Below are 23010 nucleotides of genomic sequence, written 5' to 3'. Positions count from 1 at the left end.
CAGAGGCACACACATCTTAAACCCTTTCGTTGACGAGGCTTCATTCGCAACAGGTGCACAACAAAGCCTCGCTTCCGTAACCCTGGCCACGGTCCTGTAGCTCCCTCTCCAGGCCGAACGCTGCATGTCCCCCCACAGGCCTGTTTGCACTTCATCATTAGGTGGTAACCACCGGATTTATTTAATGCTACACTGGGTGATTCATTAGGGAGACTGGATAGCAAATTGTCTATTGGAGTTAACACAACCAATTTCAATCACGCAATTCACACGTAATGTGGTGTGTGTTTGTGTATTGCCCATTACGCGTGGCCTGCGGCACTTTGCTGCACTCCAAGTCTGAAAACGTAGGACATCGCCTGCATTTAAGGTTACAGACAATTCGTTCAATGTTGGTGACGTTGTATATTAGGCCTGTTATAATTTGATATCCAGAAGTAAAGGATACAAGTTAAGTGTTAAATATACAGCCATACCTCGGTAGCTTGTGTGGCGTTTGACCTCAAAAATATTTGGTTTCCACAAAAATATGTAGTCTCTGAAACCCACTGTGAGAATGAAAGTTCAGATGAATCAAAGTTCATTTGCGTGTGTTTCAAATTAAACTCAGGAGAGGGTGTAGTGGAATTTAAGTAATGGTATTTTGAAATAACATACCGTTAAACCGGAGCTGTTGATTCATTCAAAGACTTTATTCACAGAGTATAAAGCTGGGTCAGGTTTGCAAAGTTGAACCCCTTTCACTTCCGTTACCTGTCCTTTTATAAACATCACACAGGTCAACGCCCTTCATTCAAATTCCTGTCTACTTACACCAATGATATTTAAGAACTACATTTCGTCATCCTGGGGCTACGCCCCCTTTGACTTGGCGTCTGTCAGTCTACTTGAGAGATCAATTGACCTAGGCTATTTTCTAAAGCCTTTTGTCCTGGCTGTTTACAACTGTGTTTGTCACCCATCCATCCTGTCCCCAGATCACCTGATTATGTTTACACAGCTGTGTACCACTCTACTTCAAAGCATCCATACCCCCTAGTCAGCCCCCACCTATCTGATCTCACCCCTCTGAGATGTTCCAGGACCATCTGGTGTCCTTGTGACCTTTTCCCCTAGGTGTGGGATTACTAAGGCTAGTATTTGTCTTTAAATTTACTATAAGGGTGGGCAAGAAAGAAGAAAAAAGACACAGGGAGAGAGCGCGTCTGAAGTCGTTTCTAACTCATTTTTACATTTACATTTTTGACATTTAGCAGACGCCTTTATCCAAAGCGACTTACATTGTACTTAAGTACATTTGTCTAAAGTAAGTCAATCATCGATACATCAGTCATCATAAGAAAACAAATCTATGCTAGGACCAGGGGCCATTGGCAGTCACAATGCTAGAAGAAGGAATGATTACTTGATTTTATTTTATTTTTTTATTTACAGTAGAGAAACTGCAAAGGGGGGTAGTGGGGATGAAGATGTCTTTAGGAGAGACAGTCAAGATGTAGCCTGAAGAGATGGGTCTTCAGTCTACGGCGGAAGATAGGTAGTGAATCATTTGGTGAACTCGCCAAGAAACATTACCAGGAGTGCAAACTTGAGAGTAGGCATAACACATTTTCTACTTCACCCATGAATCTACTTCACCCTGGGTCATTTTCTTTTCTTTTTTTTAAAGAAAATAGAGAAACTAGGCCATGCCCAATGCAGCCTCTGCTACAAAGAGATCAATTATTCTACCAAGGGCTCCTATGCCCTTTTGGCACACTGTACAACCGAAAAACAGCCAAAAGGTGGTGACTATTATGACCACACACAGTCTCATATCAATGTCAGCAACTCAGGGCCCATCAATGCAGGGCCCTGAGCAGATGAGGGAAAGAGTGAAGGTGCCAGTACCCCTGTTTGAAAGGGTAGCAAATGCAGAGGTGAGTGTTGGTTAGCCAGTATGTGCTAGTTGTTATCTATGTAAAGTCTTAAGCCTAGACTTTGATAAGCAGAATAGGAAATCCCTCATAGATGCCCCATAGTACAGTGAATCGCAGTATTATTTTATTATTTTATTATAGAATTATTTTTATAATGATGTCAAGTTTACTTATCACAAGCTATGTGCTTTGCAAGTGGTAACATATGAAATACTAATACTATTTTAGTGTTTTTTTCCAGGCAATGGTTCTTGGAACCATTGCAGAACATTCCTATCTGTAGCTTCTGTCATTGTTGAGCTTGCCCAGACACTGGCTCTGGATAAACCAACTTTAGGGGGCATGAAGCTATCCCGGACTGCTGCCTCGTACAAGATGGTCCAGGGCCTGGGGCACACCTTCTCAGAGAGGATGTTTGAGAGCATCAGGTCAAGCCCATTCTCAATCAACTTGGATGAGAGCACATCAAGCTCCAATAAGAAGGTGCTGTCAATTCTAGTAAGCTACTTCAATTCCAACTTCAAGTTGAAGCGTGTGTTAGTCGAACACCTTGGCTCCATTGAAGTGCTAAAGGGGGGGCTGCTGATCATTTGGAATGGGCCCTAGTGACCTTTTTCAATTACCATAAAATCCTATTTGCCAACATGGTCAGTATGATGATGGACTCCTGTAACATAATGCGAGGGAGCAAGTCCGGGCTGGAGACCAGAATAAGAGCAAAAGTACTGCCAGTACTACTGCCATGGAGATTCCTGCCACCACATCCACAATGCCGCCAAACAGTTTGCTGCGCCCTTTGGCCACCACCTCGAGCAGCTCTTCACTGACCTCCACACAGACCACCAGTGGGCTTCAGACCAGGTAATTGTCATAGATATTGTGAAAAATATGCCTACACCGGAAATATACTCGTTGCATAATGGCAAATAGGCTTAATAAGAGTAAGCCCTTTTTTTGCCCGTTGGAGATCTGTGAGTTCATGGGCATTCCAGGCACCAACCCACAGCGGTTTGTGGCGCACCGATGGCTTTCGGCATATGATGTGGGCATCAGCACTTGCCGAATGTTGCCTGCATACAAGGTGCTGTACTTCGGATTCCTCAGTCAGGCAGACCAGACCCTTTACAAAGAAGTCCTAGAGGAGATCTACAAGGACCACGGTGTTGGTGAGCGGGCAAAGGCCAGGATCCAGTATTTCCACCAGGACCTCAGAAAAAAAGGTACAATTGTTGAAATGGACCTAATATTGTTTACAGATTTAAAGGGGAAAGACAAAATGCTGCCTCTCTGGGAGCTGTATGTCGGACCGGTGGCTGAGAAACTGAAGGCAAAAAATCCACGTCATCCAGTTAGTAAATGTATTGAAAATGGCAAATCAAACATAAACCCATTTCTCTAGGTAAAATGATTTCATTGCAATCGTTTTATTTTGATAATGTTTTCCAGAGTGTGCTGCAGTTTCTTGACACAGTGAAGACTGCGTACATGTCCACAGCAGCCTACATGCAGAAAAAGGTGCCACTGATCATCAGGACCCTACAATCACTGTATGCTCTGGACCCATTGGCGAGAGGCCACTCAGAGACTGGCATACTCCTGAAGCGGCTGGCAGGGATGATGGGCCACTTGGTGCCACCCCAGTGTGAGGTGCCACTGGAAGTGGTAAAGTTCAACGTGGATTCCACCCTTCCCCTGTACATTGATGGTGACAACATGGTGAACAGGTGGGCAAATGTGATGGACAACCAAGTATGCCCTCAGGTCCAGGGGTCAGACAGCCATCCAGATGTTCAAGAGAGAAGATGTGAAGCTCTCAAAGGTTGACAAGGTCCTCTGCAGGAACATCCACACTGCAGGCACAAAGGACAAGGCTTGCAGACAACAAGCCCTGTTGAAGAAGAAAGGGAGGCAGGAAGAGTTTGGTTGCCAGCCAACAACCAGTGCCGAGCAAAGCAGGAAGACTGCAGTGGAGAAGGACAGGCAAGCCAAAGTGAGGCACATAGCTGCTCAAAAGAGGAAAAAAAGCACTGGAAGTACTGGTACAGGCAAAGAAGGCAAAAAAGCACAAGTAATGTGCTTGGTGGGGTGGACTGGAGTGGGTGGATGAGTGGGTGGGCGGTTGTAGCATGCATCATGGGAAGGGGCCTGGGTGCCACGCATTGATCATTTGCTTAGTTTTCAGGCAAAACAAAAATGTTGTCACCTTTTTGGGCCATCACCAGTTTGCACCCCAGTATGTGACACAGAGAACTATTTGTATCAGGTGTCAGAGGAAGGAAGATGGTATCAGCTGTGAAGGTGACTGTATCCACCGCCGTGACAGCATGTGATCAGAATGTGTTCACCCTGTGCACCTACGTAATGGCACAAAACTATCTCCATGTTCCTGTGGATGCATACATGGCCATTGATCTCTACCTTTCCCTGAGAGAAGAACTTACAACACTTTTAAACATTGAGAGATAAAGGGAGCGAAGAAAAGACTTGTATATCACGTTATGTCTCTGATTTGCATAAGAATCAATTACACACTGTGTAGATTAGGATGTCACTACCAACTCAGCAAATTTCATTATTTTCTCTCGATCCTGACAAACTCCCCAGTCCCTGCCAGTGACAAACATACACACAACTTGATGCAGCTACCACTATTCTTCACACGAGAGATGGTGCAGAAACTGCATTGCATGTGCTGGATTTGCACCAAACTTAATGCTTTGTAGTAAAACCAAATAAACACATTTCCAGCCACTTTCTTCGCTGTATCACTTGAATTCATTGTTGCAAACACAATTATGGATATGAGAGATGATTTTCCATTAAGGGATTATTTTTGGCTACTTGGTTATAGACCAATTTTGTAGAGTGACTGAGATGATGTTGTCCCATCGTCTGTGTTTTTTCCTCTCCACCATTCGACTTTGTAGATTGTAGATCTCCCCAGGCGTCAGGGTGGCATTCCTGAGCAGTTTTGTTCCTCTCCATTTGCTCAGTTTGTAAAGACAACCTGATCCACACAGTGTGTTATTGATTCCTATGCAAATCAGAGACCCTATAAAAACAAAGATATTAATTCCAAAATTACATTAACTATTATCCTTGATTTAAGATGGACTCAATTCAACGTATTGAGTGATTTGTTGATGAGTTTAAGAGTGTCAAAGCAAAGGGTCTGAATACTTATGTACATGAGGTATATCTGTATTTCAATTTGAATAAATGTACTGAAATTTCTAAAAACATATTTTCACTTTGTCATTCTGGGCTATTGTGTGTGGATTGATGGCAAATTATTTTAATTTAATCCATTTTAAATTGAGCCTATAACACAACAAAATGTGGAAAAAGTGAAGCGGTCTGAATACTTTCCGAGTATTTAAGTTAATATGTGTTATATATTGTTATTATCAATTTAGACAACAGAATTGTGTATCACGACATATGATTTCATCACTATATGATTCCATTGAAAGACTATAAATTATCATATTAAATTATCGCCCAGCCCTAATTGAACATTGAAGTCAATTAACTACATTCAATAAAACTTTGCAGATTTGCATGTTAACTGTTAACCCCAATATATTGTCAAGAATAATATTTTCTACAAATGAGATGAGTGAGAAAGAGCCCATTAAAAAAGCACCTCAGAATCCCAGCAAGTGTTAAAAGAAAAACAGTGAAAGTTGAGGATAGACGGTAGGACAAAGGTCCACATGGAGAAAGGTCTCAAGGATAGCTCATTAAACAGCAAGCAAAAAAAAAAAAAAAAAACCTTGCTCGGGTAATTCAGAGATATTTTGCATGTCCATGGTACCAACCCCTCCTAAAGGGATACAAACCCCACAGATAGGGCCATGATTATCAGTTTTTCACTGCGGCCCAATTAAGGAGAAACTGATCTCCATCTAGTCCACTCATCTTCCAAAGCCAGTCCAGCTGAATAAGAAAGTTTCCATATGGGCAAACCACTGGTTCAAACCCTCTAAATAATTCTTCTTATAATATTCATATCCACCCCACCATAACCAAGGGGGTATTTCACAAAAGCAGGATTATGCAGTTTGCCAGGTAACCTCCCAAAAATATAATTGAATGACTTCTGATATTTTGTTGATAATTAGCAATCATGTACAATACATATCAGTATGACAATCACATTCCTAAACCTAATATTACGTTTATTTTACAGATTCAAATCCAAAACATCAATATATAGTTATAGTCTTTTCCAAATTTAGCTGGGCAATATGCTAATCCTGCTTTGTAAATACTCCCCTCCCCTGGTCTTTTATCCATGGACACCCTGCAAGTCAGCCATCCAGACAAGCAGCAACCATCAAGTTCCATCTGTCTATTACCCTGCTCCTTCCCTCCAACCTCCTCCCCCCCCAACCCACTAGCTGTCCAGCAGGACGGAGGCCTCAAGGTAGCCCTAGCTGCTAGGCACTTTAATGTGCTGTTGTGGATGGGCTGGATCACATTCTTGGCCAGCTACTTCTCATCCAATACATTTCTTACAACCCGAATACAAAAACATTGCAATAAAACATTTCTAAAAAAAACATACAAAAATATTTCCAAATGTTTTACAAAACTATTAACGTATTAGCTGAAATTTCAAGCCGAGGTGAGACGCACCTTATTATGGCAGAACATTATGGTAGAATATGATAGTAGGCATTTGCCAGTTTAGTCTTCATAAAACCCCCAAAAGCTTTGTTGCCCTGAGATAGGAAGAGGGAAATGGAGAGAACAAGAGACTGAAAAATCATATTGTGATAAAGTTACATCCCTAGTTCTGTTTGACCTGAATTAACCTTGCACAATGTGTGTGACCATCACTCAATTTCTGAATATTTCCTTTAGCTGACAGAAACTCTTTGGGTCAATTTGGGGATCCCAAAACATACAAGTGAACAAACAATGAAAATACTAATTATGTGAGTTTAGCGACCAAGGGTCGACCAACATGCTGCATTGCCTGCGCATAATCTCAAATAAGTCTATTTTTACATTTTATTTTATCATTATTTTGGTGTGTTGTGTATGAGTCAAATTTGTATTATTTGGGCAAATTTAAGTCCCACAATTGTCGTTTCAGCTTGTGCTGTCCCTCAGAAGTCACCGGGCAGTCGAGCTCCAAACCACCTGGGAAAGACAAACAGAGCATGGATATGAACACACATGCAGATACAGATGTACTACATCAAATTCTACTCGCACCTGTCACTTACCACTAAATAATGTCCATCACCCACATGTTTGCATCAAGGACACTGGTGAAATCTTCTGCCAACTCGAGGTATGACACAGTTGTTTGGGACTTCTAACGCGCACCCGCATGTGTGGGACTGGGGGCTTCTTGTAAAGGTACTCTTTGGCTCAAAGAATCGGACGTGGATATCCTTGGCAACGAGGAGGTCGTTGAAGACAAGACAAAAATAGTACATTTAATAGTATGGCTGTAGTCAATTATTCCACTCATCAGTGGTTAGGGTCTTAGGTGACTAAGACTTTTTTAGGTGATTAATTATTTGGGGCGGCTAATGAATTATTCGTCATTCCTGAAAAATAATAAGCACATCTCTGGAATCACAATAAAACGTATTACCAATATGCTTTGGTCTTTACTGTCTGGCCACTATATTTAAGGAGGTCCCTCTGCATGATTCCATTCATTTGCAAAAGGACAATAATAGGGTAAAACAATTTTTGATTTGTTGATACACATAATAAATAAATGTTGATAATACACCATCAATTAGTCAACAAAATTCTATGACTATTGGTGAAATAAGAATTTCCTTAGTCGAGGACAGCCCTACAAAATAAATATTGTGAATCAAGTAAACCACAATAGATTCCTTTAAAGACAGAACATTACACAAAACACACTATCAAACTGTATGCAATTAAAATTCTTAAAATAATTACCAGTACAAAATCGGAGAAATTTCCTCAGCCGATCTTCACTACAGTTCCTGATGAACTTCTTGAGGAAATCAAGAATCTGATTTTCTCTCTTGTTGAGGATTTCATGTTGTAGCAGGGCTACAACCTTCCTGGGTGTAGGAGTGAGGCTGGCCATCACTTCATCCAATCCCCCTGGGGGCAGTTTCAGCCCTTTCAACATACTGCTCCAACACTCTGTTATATACAGTATGCTGGATCCTGCACTATTTCTTTATGTGCCTGTGGGGGGACATGCAGCGTTCGGCCTGTAGAGGGAGCTACAGGACCGTGGCCAGGGTTACGTCAGCGAGGCTCCGTTGCACACCTGTTGCGAATGAAGCCTCGTTGACTAAATGGTTTAAGATGTGTGTGCCTCTGCGTTCGAGAGAGAGAACGGCGACTGGAAAGTCGCCGAGTGTTTTGAAAGACTGGAAAGTAACTAACGAACTAACGAACTTTTATGAATAAACGGGACCATTCCCTCATCACACCACTGTGTCCGCCTCTGTGTACAACGGAACTTGCTACAGTGCCACTTCAAGTAAGGTTTTCCTGACATTCTGCTCGGTGATGAGAAGTTTAACGTCATGGGCCTCTAGGAAATCCAACCATTCCTCTCTTCCAGAGATAGATTTGAAGTCTTTCATTGCTTGTTCAGCAACTTCCTTTTCTTCAGTTTCTAAGAATGTCGAAAACAGGTCATCATCCATGATTTTAAGTCCAAGACAGTAGGAGAGGAAGGGCTTAGCCAAGACTTATGGGAAAGTACTTCACCATGTTGGAGCCTGAGACCATCACTTTAGCTACGTTTTCCCAATCGTCTTTCATGTCATGTCTTGTCATAGGTATTTTCAGTAGATTTCCAGCAGTGCATTTCAGAACAAAGGTCTCCCAGTACTCACTTAGCGCATCACGCTCTGTGGTACCATTGGGTAGGACCATCTCAATCTCTAAGAGAGAGCCATCTACAGATACGCGACCATCCTTAAAGGCAGCATTTAGTTCTTGGAAAACATTTCCCCTGCGAAGCCTTAGCCTGGTGATCTTTTGTGGTTGATGAAGTTCCTGGACTGTACATACACTTTCCACATGCACCAGGTCCATGTCCAGTGGAAGGGTATCATCGAGAACATCATTGTCATCTTCTAGAAAAGCATATCTAATCTGAATTTCCTCATCAATTGAAATTGATGCCTGTGTTCCATCCATCAAACCCTCCTCTTCAACCAGCACCACATCTTCAAGAAACAGAGTATTGGTATGGTATTGAACACATCCATATTGTTGTTCTCTGATGAGAGGTACGTTTCTGCATTCAAAGTTTCACTCGCCAAAGCCGTTGCACTGGGAGTTCCAGTTGTGGAAGCAGCTTCATGCGAGGAAGCAGCTGCACAGGGTGATTCACTTGTAAGGGCAGTTCCATTTTGTGATTGAGTGCTGCTGGCTCACCTGGTCAATGTTTCATGTGCATCAGTGTCAGTCCTTTTGCATTATAGATGCAGTCTCAATATTTCAAGTTTTTGCTTCTCAGTGTGGTCAATGGATCCAGCTCATCTTCAGTAGCATCACGCAGGGTGAATTCAAATTCATCAATGTTGCCAAGCTTACTTCTTCCATTTAGAAAAAAGAGTTCTTTACCAATCTCCAACAGCTGTGCCATTGTGGCAGCCTTCAAGTGTCTGGTCCCATCTCCTCTTTTCCCTTTCACTTGAATAAAAGAGCCCCCAATTTCTTCCATTTGATAAGTACGCTCCTTTTTTAAAGCATTTGAGTTCCCAGACAGTTTTTCTGAACGGTCATCCCCATGACTTCTCTTTGAGGCTCATCTTTGTTCTTTCTGTAGCTTTGGAGACAGTCATAGTGGTTCCTTCCAGCGCAGCCACTTCTTTTCTGCAGGACTGACGAAGAGCTATCCGGTCTCCAATTTTGGGGACATATGCAACTAGCTGGTCATCTATCATCCCATGGACCGCATAGCAGTCAATCTGAAAACAACGGAAATGGATAGTTAGGAATAAACCGGTCCCATTTTTTCATACCGATTCCTAAACTTTAAAAAAGGTCCACTTTAAAAAGGTAACATTTTCGATCATTTGAAATGAGGACCATGTAGTGTCAACCAAACGTAATGGTTGAGTCATCATGGTTGAGTCATCACTCTGTCAGGCCGGCAAGAGGTACTGTATAGGCTGCCCCCATTTAGTTGATTAGTCGATTAATCGGTTGGTCCTAGTCAACCAAGACTTTGTTAGTTGATTTTTATGCTTTTTTTCCATGCTGAATGATTATCATTTCCTTCAGTTATTTCCTGAACAATGATCAGCAATCTTTAGTAAGCACTACATTTAAAGAGGTCCTTCTGCATAATTGCATTTGGGAAACAAAGTCCTGACTAATAGTCGACTAAGAATTTCTTTAGTTGAGGACAGCCCAAATAGACTTAGACCATTAGTTTGGGGGTCACTGGACAAAAATGACTGAAATATAATAAAAATACATTTCCATACTTTCCCATACTTCTATGTACCAAAAATGCAGTGAATAAAAATGGGAGTGAACTGGCCTGATCTATAGTATATTGTGAAGCTCTGCCATATACACTCACCGGCCACTTTATTAGGTACACCTGTTCACCTGTATTGACCCCCCAAGTTACTACTAAGCCTGACAAGGTAACGCCCAAACAACGCCCTCAGTGAGCAATTTCTTTCCCCAAAAGGTGAGCCACACTTCGAAAAGAGACACAAGTGTAGTGTCTGTCATTGCATACTTAATTCGTAAAGAGACAAGGGCTTGTGAAGATAAGAGTGTGGTTGAAAACAAAGGCTTTTGAGCCTAATGTTAGATGTGTTAACCTGTGCCATCCACACAGCATTTCAGCAAAAAACGCATTCCAATTCTCGAAGTGAAAGCAGACTGCTTCAAGTTTTTCATTCAATTGTTAAGCAGAGCTTAAATAGAATTGCACTCTCGAGCTCAATTTGGTTGTATGCGTTTGTGATTATAGCTATTGACCCTTTTACAGTTTGTAAACAATGATGACTAACAGTATTTTGAGCTATGTGTACATTTTGGCATCAGACCGACAGTGGAGCGCAATGGAGCAAGGGCATTAAACACCAAATGTCAGGAATACAACCTAAATAAAGGACTTTAGGACTATTAGGTGGGCGTAACATAGCAAAATTTGTGATATTGTTGCCTTAAGAATCGCAATCCGAATCGTCAATGATGACCCCACCAGTGCCCCCCTCAAGTCACTCACACATGCACTGTCATCTTAACACATATGCACACACATAATCATCCATCTGCTATTTATATTGCTTACTTATAGGCTTACTGGTTATACTGTTCATATTGTTTATACTGTTTATACTGTCCATACTGTATATTTTTTAGTACTTCTATTTTTATTTTATTGTATTTTAAAACTATTGTATTGTTGCACTACTCTGTGGCACTGTCACTTTTGCATTTCACTGTATACTTGTATGCACGTGACAAATAAAGAATCTTGAATCTTGAATCTTGAATCGCATCAAATCGTGGTAAAGCCTAAGGTTTACACCCCTAATAGACAGTGCCTTGGTTACTTTGAGCACATAGTGTTACATACCTTCTCGTTGATAAAGGTGGAGACGGTGGCCTCATCGAACCGCAAGAAACTTTGATCCATTCTATCAAAGAATAATCACAATTTAGTGCCAGGCAAAATGAACAAATTATTTTGAACTAATCAATTTCAACTTCGGTACATATGTAGTCTACTGGTTAAAAATTAATCGAACCTCTCCCACTTATGACTTCCAATCATAAAGTTCAGTTAGTTTGAGTTCCATGAAACAAGTTATGCTGCCTATTCTCCTTCCTTATCCTTGTGCACTCACTCAGTCAAGTCATAAGCACTGGAATGGAGTGAAGCAGCGATGGCTGGCTGCTACGTCTAAAACTAAATTTTAGTAAAACTAAATTCAATTGGAACTTGTAATTGCTTCCTGAGTTAGAGCCGTTTCCTCCTGGCTGTCTTTTTAGGCATGATTCTGTGAGTTGCTAAATGTTTGCTCGTATGTTGTTTAAAACACTGTATTGCTGCTATCTTGGCCAGGACTCCCTCAAAAAAGAGATTTTGTAATCTCAATGGGACTCACCTGGTTAAATAAAGGTTTAATAAACAATAAAAAATAAAATAAAGCCATGGCTTCACTCAATTATCAAGTAGTAGTATTCCCATGTCAACCATATGGCGCAATGCCACATCTCATTGGGACTTATTTTCACGCCATTTTGTCTGGGGGTTGGTCCTAAAATTAACCTTTCTGGAGACCTCATGCCCCACCCTAACCTTGTTGAAAACAGGGAGTACCAAACGTTGCCACCGCCACGCGAAAGGGCGTGAATATTCTAGACTCTCCCACATCTCATTGGCCATGGCTGTCTTTTAACGTTAATGATAATCACCTGTTTTACATTCACCTGTTCATCAAATACTATGAATAGACTAAAGTTGCACATGAATAGGATTAAAAACCCATTCAAGAGCCACACATGAGCATCTAAATGAACCGAACCTTTCAGGTTTCGAGTTGTTTCAGACCTTTTTCACAGCAGACATTTTGATGCGTCATAGCAGATGGCTCCGTTCAATTTCAGGTGTGCCAGTGAGCCAGCACGCACAATAGTACCAGGGCCCTGGCACTCCTAAATGGAACGGAGCCATTATTCATTTAATAAATAACACCTGTGTTTACTCTGCTATGTATGACACGTCAAAAAGTCTGCTGTGGACAACATCCCCAGGGCTGCGTCCTTAGCCCCCTCCTCTACTCCCTGTACACCCACGACTGTGTGGCTAAGTCCAGCGACAACTCCATACCTGGACGTGGTGGCGGACCTGTCACTCTGGTGTCAGGAGAATAGCCTCATCCTGAATGTCTCCAAGACAAAGGAGCTGATTGTGGACTTCAGGAGAGCACAACATCCAAGGACCTACACGCCGCTGGACATCAGTGGGACTGCTGTGGACAGGGTGAGCAGTTTTAAATACCTGGGAGTCCACATCACAGAAGACCTGACCTGGACTACCCACATCAGTACACTGGTGGGAAAGGCAAGGCAACGCCTGTTCCATCTCAGGCAGCTGAGGAAATTCAAAGTCTCCCGGAGGATCCTTCAGTCCTTCTACTCTGGAGCTGTGGAGAGCAGGCAACATCTGGCTGGCAACATCACCGTCTGGTATGGTAACAGCACGGCCCAGGACAGGCGAGCTCTGCAAAGGGTGGTACGCCTGGCAGAAAAGACCATGGGAGCTCCAACCCCCCCTCTCCATGTCCTGTACACCAGGAGGTGTAGGACCAGAGCCTACAGGATAATGAAGGACCCTCACCACCCGAAAAACGGACTGTTCCAGCTGCTGCGGTCAGGCAAACGCCTTCGCTGTCATGCAGCAAGAACAGAGAGACTAAGACTGAGTTTCTTCCCCCATGCCATCAGGATCATCAACGATGACCCCACCAGTGCCCCCCTCAAGTCACTCACACACTCATTGACATCATCAACACATATGCACACACATAATCATCCATTGCAGACTCATCCTCCACTGTAATTATCTGTACTGTCAACCTGTCATTGCCATTGTATATTGCCATTCCATTGCGTACATTGCTTCACCACTGTTTATACTGTTTATATTGTTTATACTGTTCATATTTTTTAGTACTTTTTTTAGTACTATTTTATTTTATTCTATTTTAAAACTTATTGTTGCACTACTCTGTGGCACTGTCACTTTTGCATTTCACTGTATACTTGTATGCACGTGACAAATAAAGAAACCTAACGTTAGCCCCGTTCGGGACTTTATGTTCGGAGGATAACCTTGCATTAACATTAGCTGAATCACCTGCTCAAGTGCTTCAAATGGATGGTATCAAATGTAACGTTATTCCCCCCCCGAGGGCATGGATTCGTAATTCGAAGGTACCGTTTATAAATCTGAGGGCATGGATTTGTAATTCGTGGGTACAGATTAGTAATTCGTGCGCACGGGTTTCTAAACTGAGTACAGATTCACACATCGATTTTTTTTCTCTACCATGTGACCCCTGGGGGGCTGCGTAGGATTCCGCTTTTCGTAAGTAAGAAATTGCAATTTTCTTCTTTGTATGTGAAGCAGTGGAGGAGCTGCGTGACTGCCTTGACACCACAGACTGGGAAATTTTTAGGACTGCTTCCAACAGCCCGGACAAATACACAGTCTGTGACGTCATACATCAGCTTCTGTGAGGACATATGTATTCCAACACGCACCAGGGTGAGTTACAACAATGACAAGCACAACAAGGCTCAAACAGCTTCGTTTGGTGAAGGAGAGGGCTTTCAGGAGTGGAGACAAGGAAAGGTTTAGACTGGCTAAGTACACGTTTGGCAAGGAGATTAAGGAGGCCAGACGACAGTACTCAAAGAAGCTAGAACAACAGTTTGCAGCCAACGACTCCTCATCAGTCTGGAAAGGCCTTCGAGTGATCACAGACTGCAAAACCAAATCCCCCCACTCTATGGATGACCTCAGACTTGCAAATGACCTGAATGTCTTCTACTGTAGATTCGACAGACAAAGGAGCAGCCCTGACTCTGACCCACAAAACCAACCCTCCCCCACAGCTATCACACCTCTCCTTCCCAGCCTGGACAGAGACATTAACCTCTACATCCCCCTCCCCCCGTCGCACCTCTCTCCATCCAGGAGAGAGACGTCAACAAACTGTTAAAGAAACAGAACCCCCGCAAGGCAGCTGGACCAGACGCTGTCTCCCCCTCCACACTGAAGCACTGTGCAGACCAGCTGTCTCCAGTGTTTACGGACATCTTTAACACTTCACTGGCTGAATGCATGGTACCTGCCTGCTTCAAAACATCCACCATCATCCCAGTTCCCAAAAAGCAGAGGATCACAGGCCTTAATGACTACAGACCAGTCGCCCTGACCTCTGTGGCAATGAAGACCTTTGAGTGCCTCATGCTCACCCACCTCAAGGCCATCACCAACCCCCTCCTTGACCCACTGACAAACTGTTGCCTATAGAGCCAACAGGTCTGTAGACGACGCAGTCAACATGGGACTTCACTTCATCCTCCAGCACCTAGACTCCCCCGGCACCTACGCCAGGATCTTGTTTGTGGACTTCAGCTCTGCATTTAACACTATCGCCCCAGCTCTCCTCCAGGACAAGCTATCCCAGCTGAGCGTGTCTGAGCCCACCCGCAGGTGGATCACTGACTTTCTGACAGACAGGAAGCAGCAGGTACGGCTGGGCAAGCTTGTCTCGGAGCCCCAGACTGTAGAGATGGTAGTAGACTTCAGGAGAAGCCCAGCCCCAACCGCCATCACCAGAACATCACCTCCACCATCAAGAAGGCCCAGCAGAGGATGTCCTTCCTGCGGCAGCTGAAGAAATTCAACATGCCGCAGAAAGTGATGGTCGAGTTCTACACAGCCATCATTGAGTCCATCCTCAGCTCATCGATCACCATGTGGTTTGCTGCCTCCACTGCCAAGGACAACGGCAGACTGCAGCGGATCATTCGGTCAGCCGAGAAGGTCATCGGCTGCAACCTGCCAACCTGCCATCATCATCGCTGATCCTTCCCATCCTGGTCACAACCTCTTCCAGAGACTTCCATCCGGTAAAAGGTTCCGGTAGATCAAGACTAAAACCTCGCACCACCTGAACAGTTTCTTCCCCATGGCAGTGGGGCTCACAACCAAGCCCCCTGCCTCTCATTGACTCTGGGACTTTGGTAATGAAAAGCTTAGCCGGGCAAAACAGCAAGAGAAAGATGGCGAAATGATTGCTTCATTGGACAGTTAAGTTAAGCGTTTGCAACAATAGAGTGAGTCGCTAGAGCGTGATGTCTCTGACACAGAAAGTGGTATTAGCGAGAATAGCCACTCTCCCAGCTCTGTCTCCCAATGTGATTCAAACTGCACTTCGATAGCTCATTCTTGTAAATCTGAAACCCCCCAAAATACGCTTGTTTCTGTAATTACGACAATGGCAAGTGATGCAGGTGCAGAGTTTGCTATGGACCATCGTTTAACATGTAGTAGGGAGTCACTTTCTAGTCAGGAGGCCTCAGTGGACGCAATCCAAGCCAACCCCCAAAACCATGTTAGACACTGTAGTTACTGTAAAGGGTCACTCTGTGACAAGATGTAGGGACCTGGGAAGAGGGAATGTGAGGAATCCTCCTAACTCCTGCTGCTTCCCCCGCTGGCCGCCAGAGACTCTGTTTATTATTTTCCTTATCCACCTGTTTTAGTTGATTGACCCCACCTGTGCCTGATTACCCATCCATCTTATGCCTTTCTACAAGTCATGGACAATGTGCAAGCTCTCACCGTGGCCATCCAGCAGAGTCAGGGTCAGGCGGCGTCTGCTACCAACCCACCACTACCTGTACATCCCGAGCCCGTTACCCAGCGAAGCTGAGACTTACGACTACCTGCCCCGGAGCACGATAATGGTAATCCGGGTGAGTGTCGGGGGTTCCTGACACAGTGCTCGCTAGCATTTGAACTGCAGCTGCCATGTTCCCTCCTGATCGGACAAAAATTGTTTACATCATTTCAGTACTTACCAGCAGGGCCCTCTCCTGGGTCACGGCTGTCTGGGGCCAGCAGACATCCTTATACTCCAGCTACCACCTATTCACCAAGGAGATGAGGAGGGTATTCGATCACCCCGTCAGCAGACGCGAGGCGGCCAACAGACTCCGCCAAGGTCCATAGAGTGTGGCGGACATTGCCATCGAGTTTCGCACCCTTGCGGCCGACAGCGGGTGGAACCCTGAGGCCCTTATCACTGCTTTTCGCCACAGTCTCACGGATGAGATCAAGGATTACCTGGCTTCACAAGAGATTTAATTTGTGTGGATAATCGTATCTGGGAGAGGCGCAGAGAGCGTCGGCCTACAACTTTCTCACCTCCTGAACCCCGGACAGCTCTCACTACGTCATCACCCGAGTAACGATGATTCTCCCCGAGTCTTCCTCGGGCTGTGGCCGAGGAAACCAATGCAGTTGGGAAGAACCCGGCTCACTCAGCCAGAACAGGATCAGAGAATGAGAGAGAGAAGTGTTGAGAAATTATTTTAATAACAGTTTATTTTGCTATAAGAAAAATATATTACTGCAGTGTGCTAAATTTACTAATGTGATGGCCTGTTGATAAATGAGAGATGAGCAGGACTCGCCCGGGGTGGCACACCTGTGACAAGTCCTATCATCTCTCCCGAGTCCTCTAGAGCCGGTGTCCTGTTGGCAGCATCCCTCTTTTGGGAGGACCATCTACACCCTCTCGAAGTGTTTGTTGACTCTGGGGCTGCTGACAACTTTATAGACATTGGATTAGCTAAACTACTCAAGACTCCTCTGGCTACTCTCGATCCTCCTGTCACCATAATTGCTCTTGGTGGTAGACCTCACCATCCCCCTATGTGTATGAGGCCAGCACCAAGAGACCATCCAGCTCATCAACTCTCCGGAGTTTCTGGTGGTAGTGGCTCCCCATGGTCTGTCACATCCCCCACATCGACTGGTTCTTCGGCGCTGTCATAGGATGGGGCCCCACCTGTCATGCCACCTGCCTCTTTCCTAGACCCTCTTCTCAGCTCCTCCAGTCTCCTGACCCTCCTGAGTTGTCCCGAGCTCCCCTAGAATACGCAGACCTTCACAAGGTTTTCAGTAAGAAGAGGGCCACTTCTTTTCCCCGCCATCAATCCTTATGACTGCGCCATTGACCTGCTTCCTGGTTCCTGCCCCCCCAGAGGTAGGATCTTCTCTCTCTGCTCCTGAGACGGCGGCCATGGAGGAGTACGCCCGAGACACTCTTGCTACTCGGTTCATTCGTCCCTCTACTTCTACGGCTGGTGCTGGCTTCTTCTTTGTGGGGAAAAAGGATGGAGGTCTCCGTCCGTGCATCGACTACCGTGGCCTTAACAAGGTGACCGTTAAGAACCGCTACCCCGTCCCGCTTATGTCTAGTGCCTTCGAGCTCCTCCAGGGGGTGACAGTCTTCACCAAATTAGATCTCTGCAATGCCTACAACGTGGCCCGTGTCCGTGAGAGAGACATGTGGAAAACAGCTTTCAACACACGCACCGGTCACAATGAGTACCTGGTCATGCCTTTTGGATTGGCAAATGCCCCAGCGGTTTATCAAGCTCTCATCAATGACGCCCTCAGAAACATGCTCAATCGATTCGTCTTTGTCTACCTGGATGATATCCTCATCTTCTCCAAGACACTCCATGAACACTTAATCTCCAGGGGCAACATCCAGGTGGATCCTGGCAAGACCCAAGCCGTCAGTGACTGGCCCACACCCTCCTCATTTCCTAAGCTTTGCTAACTTCCGACAATTCATCCGGAACTTCAACTGCTTCGACTTCATCCTCTCCTATCATCCAGGATCGAAAAATCAGAAGTCTGATGCCCTATCCAGTCATTTTGATGCTCCAGGACTGGAGAAGTCTCTCGAGCTCCCGGATTGCGGTGCAGGTTCACTGGGGAATTGAGATGTTACGTGAGCTCAACAGAGGGAGAAAGATTCAGGCGGCGGCCCACCAAGACGCCTCTTTGTCCCCACTACACTATGACCGACTGGTCATCCGGGTACTTCTAGCACTCTCGAGTTCGTCCGGAGATGGTTTTGGTGGCCCACCATGGAGAGGGATGTGTGCGCTCCTTCGTTGCTGCCTGCCCCATCTGTGTTGCAGAATAAGAACCCCCCCCGGTCACGGCCTCAGGATCTATTCCATCCTCTTCCCATTGTCGAAACTTTGGCCCTCCCCCGACCTGCGTCACCACCTGGGAATGCCAGGCTTCGGAAGAGGGTTTTGACGCTTAAATCGTGGCAGGCTCCCGTATAGGCAGGAGGAGATGTTGGCGCCACGTGGGCTGGAGAGAAGGCACTGGTGGATTCCGGGTGGAGCGCCCTGGCATGGGGAGATGGATGGCCCCATCAAGTGGCTTTATGCTAGAAGTATCCAGTGAAACTGAGAGCTTGGCTCATAAGAGGAAACAGGATCAGCCTAAAAGGGGGTTTATCGAACGAGAGGGAGGAGAAGATGATGGAGTTGTCGATATTTCAGGGATTTCCCTGTGTCGGTTCCCGCTTCGCTCCCTGCGGAGGGGCAGGTGGGGTCGGGGGTGGCAGATGGGGGGGTACCTACAGAAGAATATGTTATAGGGCTCCTCAGTGACATGGATTACCCGCAGATAGATTTTGATGTCTTTACAAGTTAAGTAACAAAAGATATGACATCAAACATAACCAGCAAAACATACTATATTGTTAGCAATGCGGATGCGGTGGACCCAAGTGCGGAGAAATACTCAGACGAAGGCGTAAATACACAAACATTTATTTTAATTAAGATCGGGGCAGGATGCACAAACAAACACTGGGAGAAAAGGGTAAAATAAAAGTGGAGAAAGCCAAGCTCCAATAAACATATGTACTCACTTCACAAGTGGCAAAACGAAGAACTAAGAGAGTAGTAACACGGACGGACAGGCAGACAGGGTAAACACGAACAGACGGGGAGAATCTCTGACAAGGACATGGGGAAACACGCAGGCTATAAATAACAAACAGGGGACAGAACACACAGGTGAAACGAATCCTGGTAGATTAGGAGGGCACTGGCCCCGTACCACCAGAGGAGGGCGCCAGTGTCACCAGACAGCAACCTCAGGCGTGACACTATATACTACTAATGATATGTACTACTAATATACTGAATGACTAATGGCAAATTGTTACCCGAGAACGTCTGAACCAGAATGACGGCACACAGAGAGGGTAGGGTTTAGCCTGAAGGCGTATTTAATAGTAAGTAATGGGGAGAGGGGGAGGGGAGAGAGAGAGATAATCCAAGGGAGAGTAGTCCAGGGTCGGTCCAGGGTTCAGCAGGCAGGCGGGTAGTCAGACAGGCAGGGGTCGAGCAGGCAGATGGGTAATCAGACAGGCAAGGGCTAGGTCCGTGGAAGGTAGACAAGGGGAATCCGAGGAAGACGAAGGTTCTGGAGGACGCGGTGAAACACAAACAAACACGAGAGGATATCAATGGCTCGAATCGTAATGCGGGTTACTGGGAAGGTTACCATGGACACAGTACGTTCTGGCACTGGAGCGAAGACTGGGCAGGGTTCTTATAGGAGGGTGATTGGGAATGGGTCGCAGGTGTGCTGATTGGAGATAGGGAACAGGTGCGCTGTCGACTGGGAGGCGGACGCTCCAGCGATGATCGCCGGGGCCTCAAGGTGGTGCCAGAAGGCTGGTTAGGGAGAGGGACCGTAACACAAATATTACTATTCAAATGTAAACTAATGAAATTACATCTAATGTAATTAATCAGATGACTTAAGGTTGATTTTTGTTGAAAGGTGTTTAACCTGTTTTATGATTTAAATGATGAAACTAATCTCTTTAACCATGTGTAAAGAGTAAAGTTGAAATATAATGATTTGATATGAGAAAGAGAGAAAGGGGAATTTGACATGGCTGAGAAAAGTTTGGTTGAGTCCAAACAGCAATGGTTTACGATATGGGAAAGGGACATAGAGGAGCCTAAAAATATCAAGATGATCTAAGAGGGATTACAGTGCCTATAGAAAGTCATCATACCCTGTGAAATCTTTACCTTTTGTCACATTACACCCTGGAAATTAAAATAAATCAAATCTAACTTTTTTGAGCTGTATGTACACATTATAACCCTCATCATCAAAGTGAAAATATTTTTTTTTACAATTCTGGACAATTATTAAAAATTAATCAGTGAAATACCTGGTTTGGTTAAGTGATCAGCCCCTTAGAGTATACCATTATAAACTTGCTCAGGTGCAACCAATCAACTTCCAGATCAAACACCAGGCTAATTGCCCCCCACCTGACATCAATTGTAGTGGTTTTGATTACTTCAGAATAAAACCAGCTGTTTCTTGAGGATTCCACTACTAGAAGTGCATGGTTCTGCAAAGAATTCACCATGGTTGGAAAAGTACTTTCAAAAGGCCTCCGGGATAAAGTCGTAGGAAGGCACAAGTTAGGTGAAGGCTACAAAAAGATTTCGAAGGCTTTAGCTATCCCTCTGAGTACCGTTCAGAGCATCATTAAGAAGTGGAAGGTGTATGGCACCACCAACACCTTGCCTAGATCAGGCCGTCCGTCCAAACTGGATGACCGAGCCAGGAGGACATTGATCAGAGAAGCTACCAAGAGGCCAAAGGCAACTTTGAAGGACTTACAAGTCTTTATGGCTGGGACTGGTCTGTCTGTGCATGTGACAACAATCTCACAAGCTTTACACAAAGCTGGCCTGTATGGCAGGGTAGCAAGAAAGAAGCCTTTTCTGAAAAACTGCCACACTCAGTCTCGTTTGTGCTATGCAAAAACACACCTGGAAGATTCTGTTGCCATGTGGAAAAAGATTTTATGGTCAGACGAGGCTAAGATTGAACTTTTTGGACTGAACTCCAAGCGCTATGTTTGGCGAAAACCAAACACAGCACACCACCCAAAACACACCATACCTACTGTGAAGCATGGTGGTGGCAACATTATGTTGTGGGGATGTTTCTCTTCAGCGGGGACTGGGTAATTGGTCAGGATTGAAGGGAAAATGGATGCTGCCAAGTACACCCAAATTCTTGAGGACAACCTGCGTCCCTCTGCTAGACAGCTGAAGATGGGCAGGTCATTCACCTTCCAACACGACAACGATCCTAAACATACCGCCAAAACGCAGTGGCTTAAGGATAGAAAGGTGAATGTCCTTGAGTGGCCAAGTCAGAGCCCTGACTTAAATCCGATAGAAAACCTGTGGATAGATTTGAAGAGAGCAGTCCATCGCCGCTCACCACGGAATTTGACTGAACTCGAACAATTCTGCAAGGAAGAATGGGCAAATATTCTCCAATTCAGGTGTGCAAAGCTAGTAGAGACATATCCAAACAGATTGATGGCTGTAATTGCAGCAAAAGGTGGCTCTACAAAGTATTAAATCAGGGGACTGATGACTTTTCCAACCCTGTTATTCTTGTTTTTCATTTTTTACAAATTTTCAAAACTGTCGCCTTTTTTTTCATTAGTTATACAAAATTGGATGTTAGGTGTATTTTAGGGGGCATTTTCCACAAAACTCTGAAGAGGACGGAACCCTAAAGAGACCAGGAGGTCTTGCCCGATTGGTGTATCCACGACCAAAGTCCTCTCTGGAGAGAGTTTAGATTCGGAAGCCCCCAGTCTGTATTGCTGTTAGTATCAGGAGTAGGCTCTCTTTTTAGCTGCGTAGATTCAGTTGAAAGGATTGCTAGAGGTTGAGTAACCGCTTCACTTGTACGGGGAGGTGGGCCATCGAAGTCCCTTGGCTGAGGGCACAGTGCTACTCTGGAGAAATCAGCTGGGAGTATTTCGGCAGTGGCCACTGTCGATGCTGGATGGAGCCTCTCTAAATTTATACTAACTTAGACAGATTAGGGACAGATAGGGTAAGACTTATTTTTCTTATTTTACTTTGATTACTTTGATATCTATTAGTATTTACTTTAAATTTCATTAACTTCTTTACTCATATCTATTTACTCTTACTCTAATTTCTGTAATTTCTTTTTTACTTTAATATTTTGTTTATTTACTTTAAATTTTGTTAAACTTTTTTACTCCTTATATTCACTTTAGTATTTCGTTACTCCTATATATTTACTTTTACTCTAATTTCTTTGATTTCTTTTTTTACTTTAATTGTTTTAGTATCTGTTATTTTCGTTTATTCACTTTAATTTCTTTTATTTCATTAATTTCTTTGATTTCTTATTTACCTGGTGGATTTACTTTTACTTAGGGTTTTTTTATTTTTATTTTTTTAAATCCCTATATTGATGTTTTGTATTGCAATGCTGTAACGTTTAACAGATTTAATAAAGAGCAAATCAGCAATTAACGGAAAAAAAGTATTTTAGTTCTTATTACTTTACTTGGTCTGGAGATCGAGAGTTATCGAATTCTCTCGGCTGAGGGCGCAGTGATATGCCGGAGTGAGTCATCATATCGGGCGGACAGGGGAA

The 23010-nt window shown here is 44.3% G+C and overlaps 1 long non-coding RNA gene across 1 annotated transcript; it reads right to left on the bottom strand.

Annotated features, from left to right (window-relative positions):
* Positions 1–671: 671 nt before the first annotated feature.
* Positions 672–11555, bottom strand: LOC310824239. Its single transcript, XR_014555012.1, has 4 exons — positions 11494–11555; positions 7857–9859; positions 7157–7327; positions 672–7070 (listed from the first exon to the last, which is right to left on the bottom strand). It is a non-coding gene; the product is annotated as an uncharacterized lncRNA (long non-coding RNA).
* Between the last annotated feature and the right edge of the window lie 11455 nt (positions 11556–23010).

Source organism: Argentina silus, assembly GCF_951799395.1.
Source record: "Argentina silus genome assembly, chromosome: Y".
In the NCBI taxonomy this organism is placed as follows: Eukaryota; Metazoa; Chordata; class Actinopteri; order Argentiniformes; family Argentinidae; genus Argentina; species Argentina silus.
The sequence above is the reverse complement of the archived record's forward strand: the minus strand, read 5'-3'. Positions and strand labels throughout refer to the sequence as shown.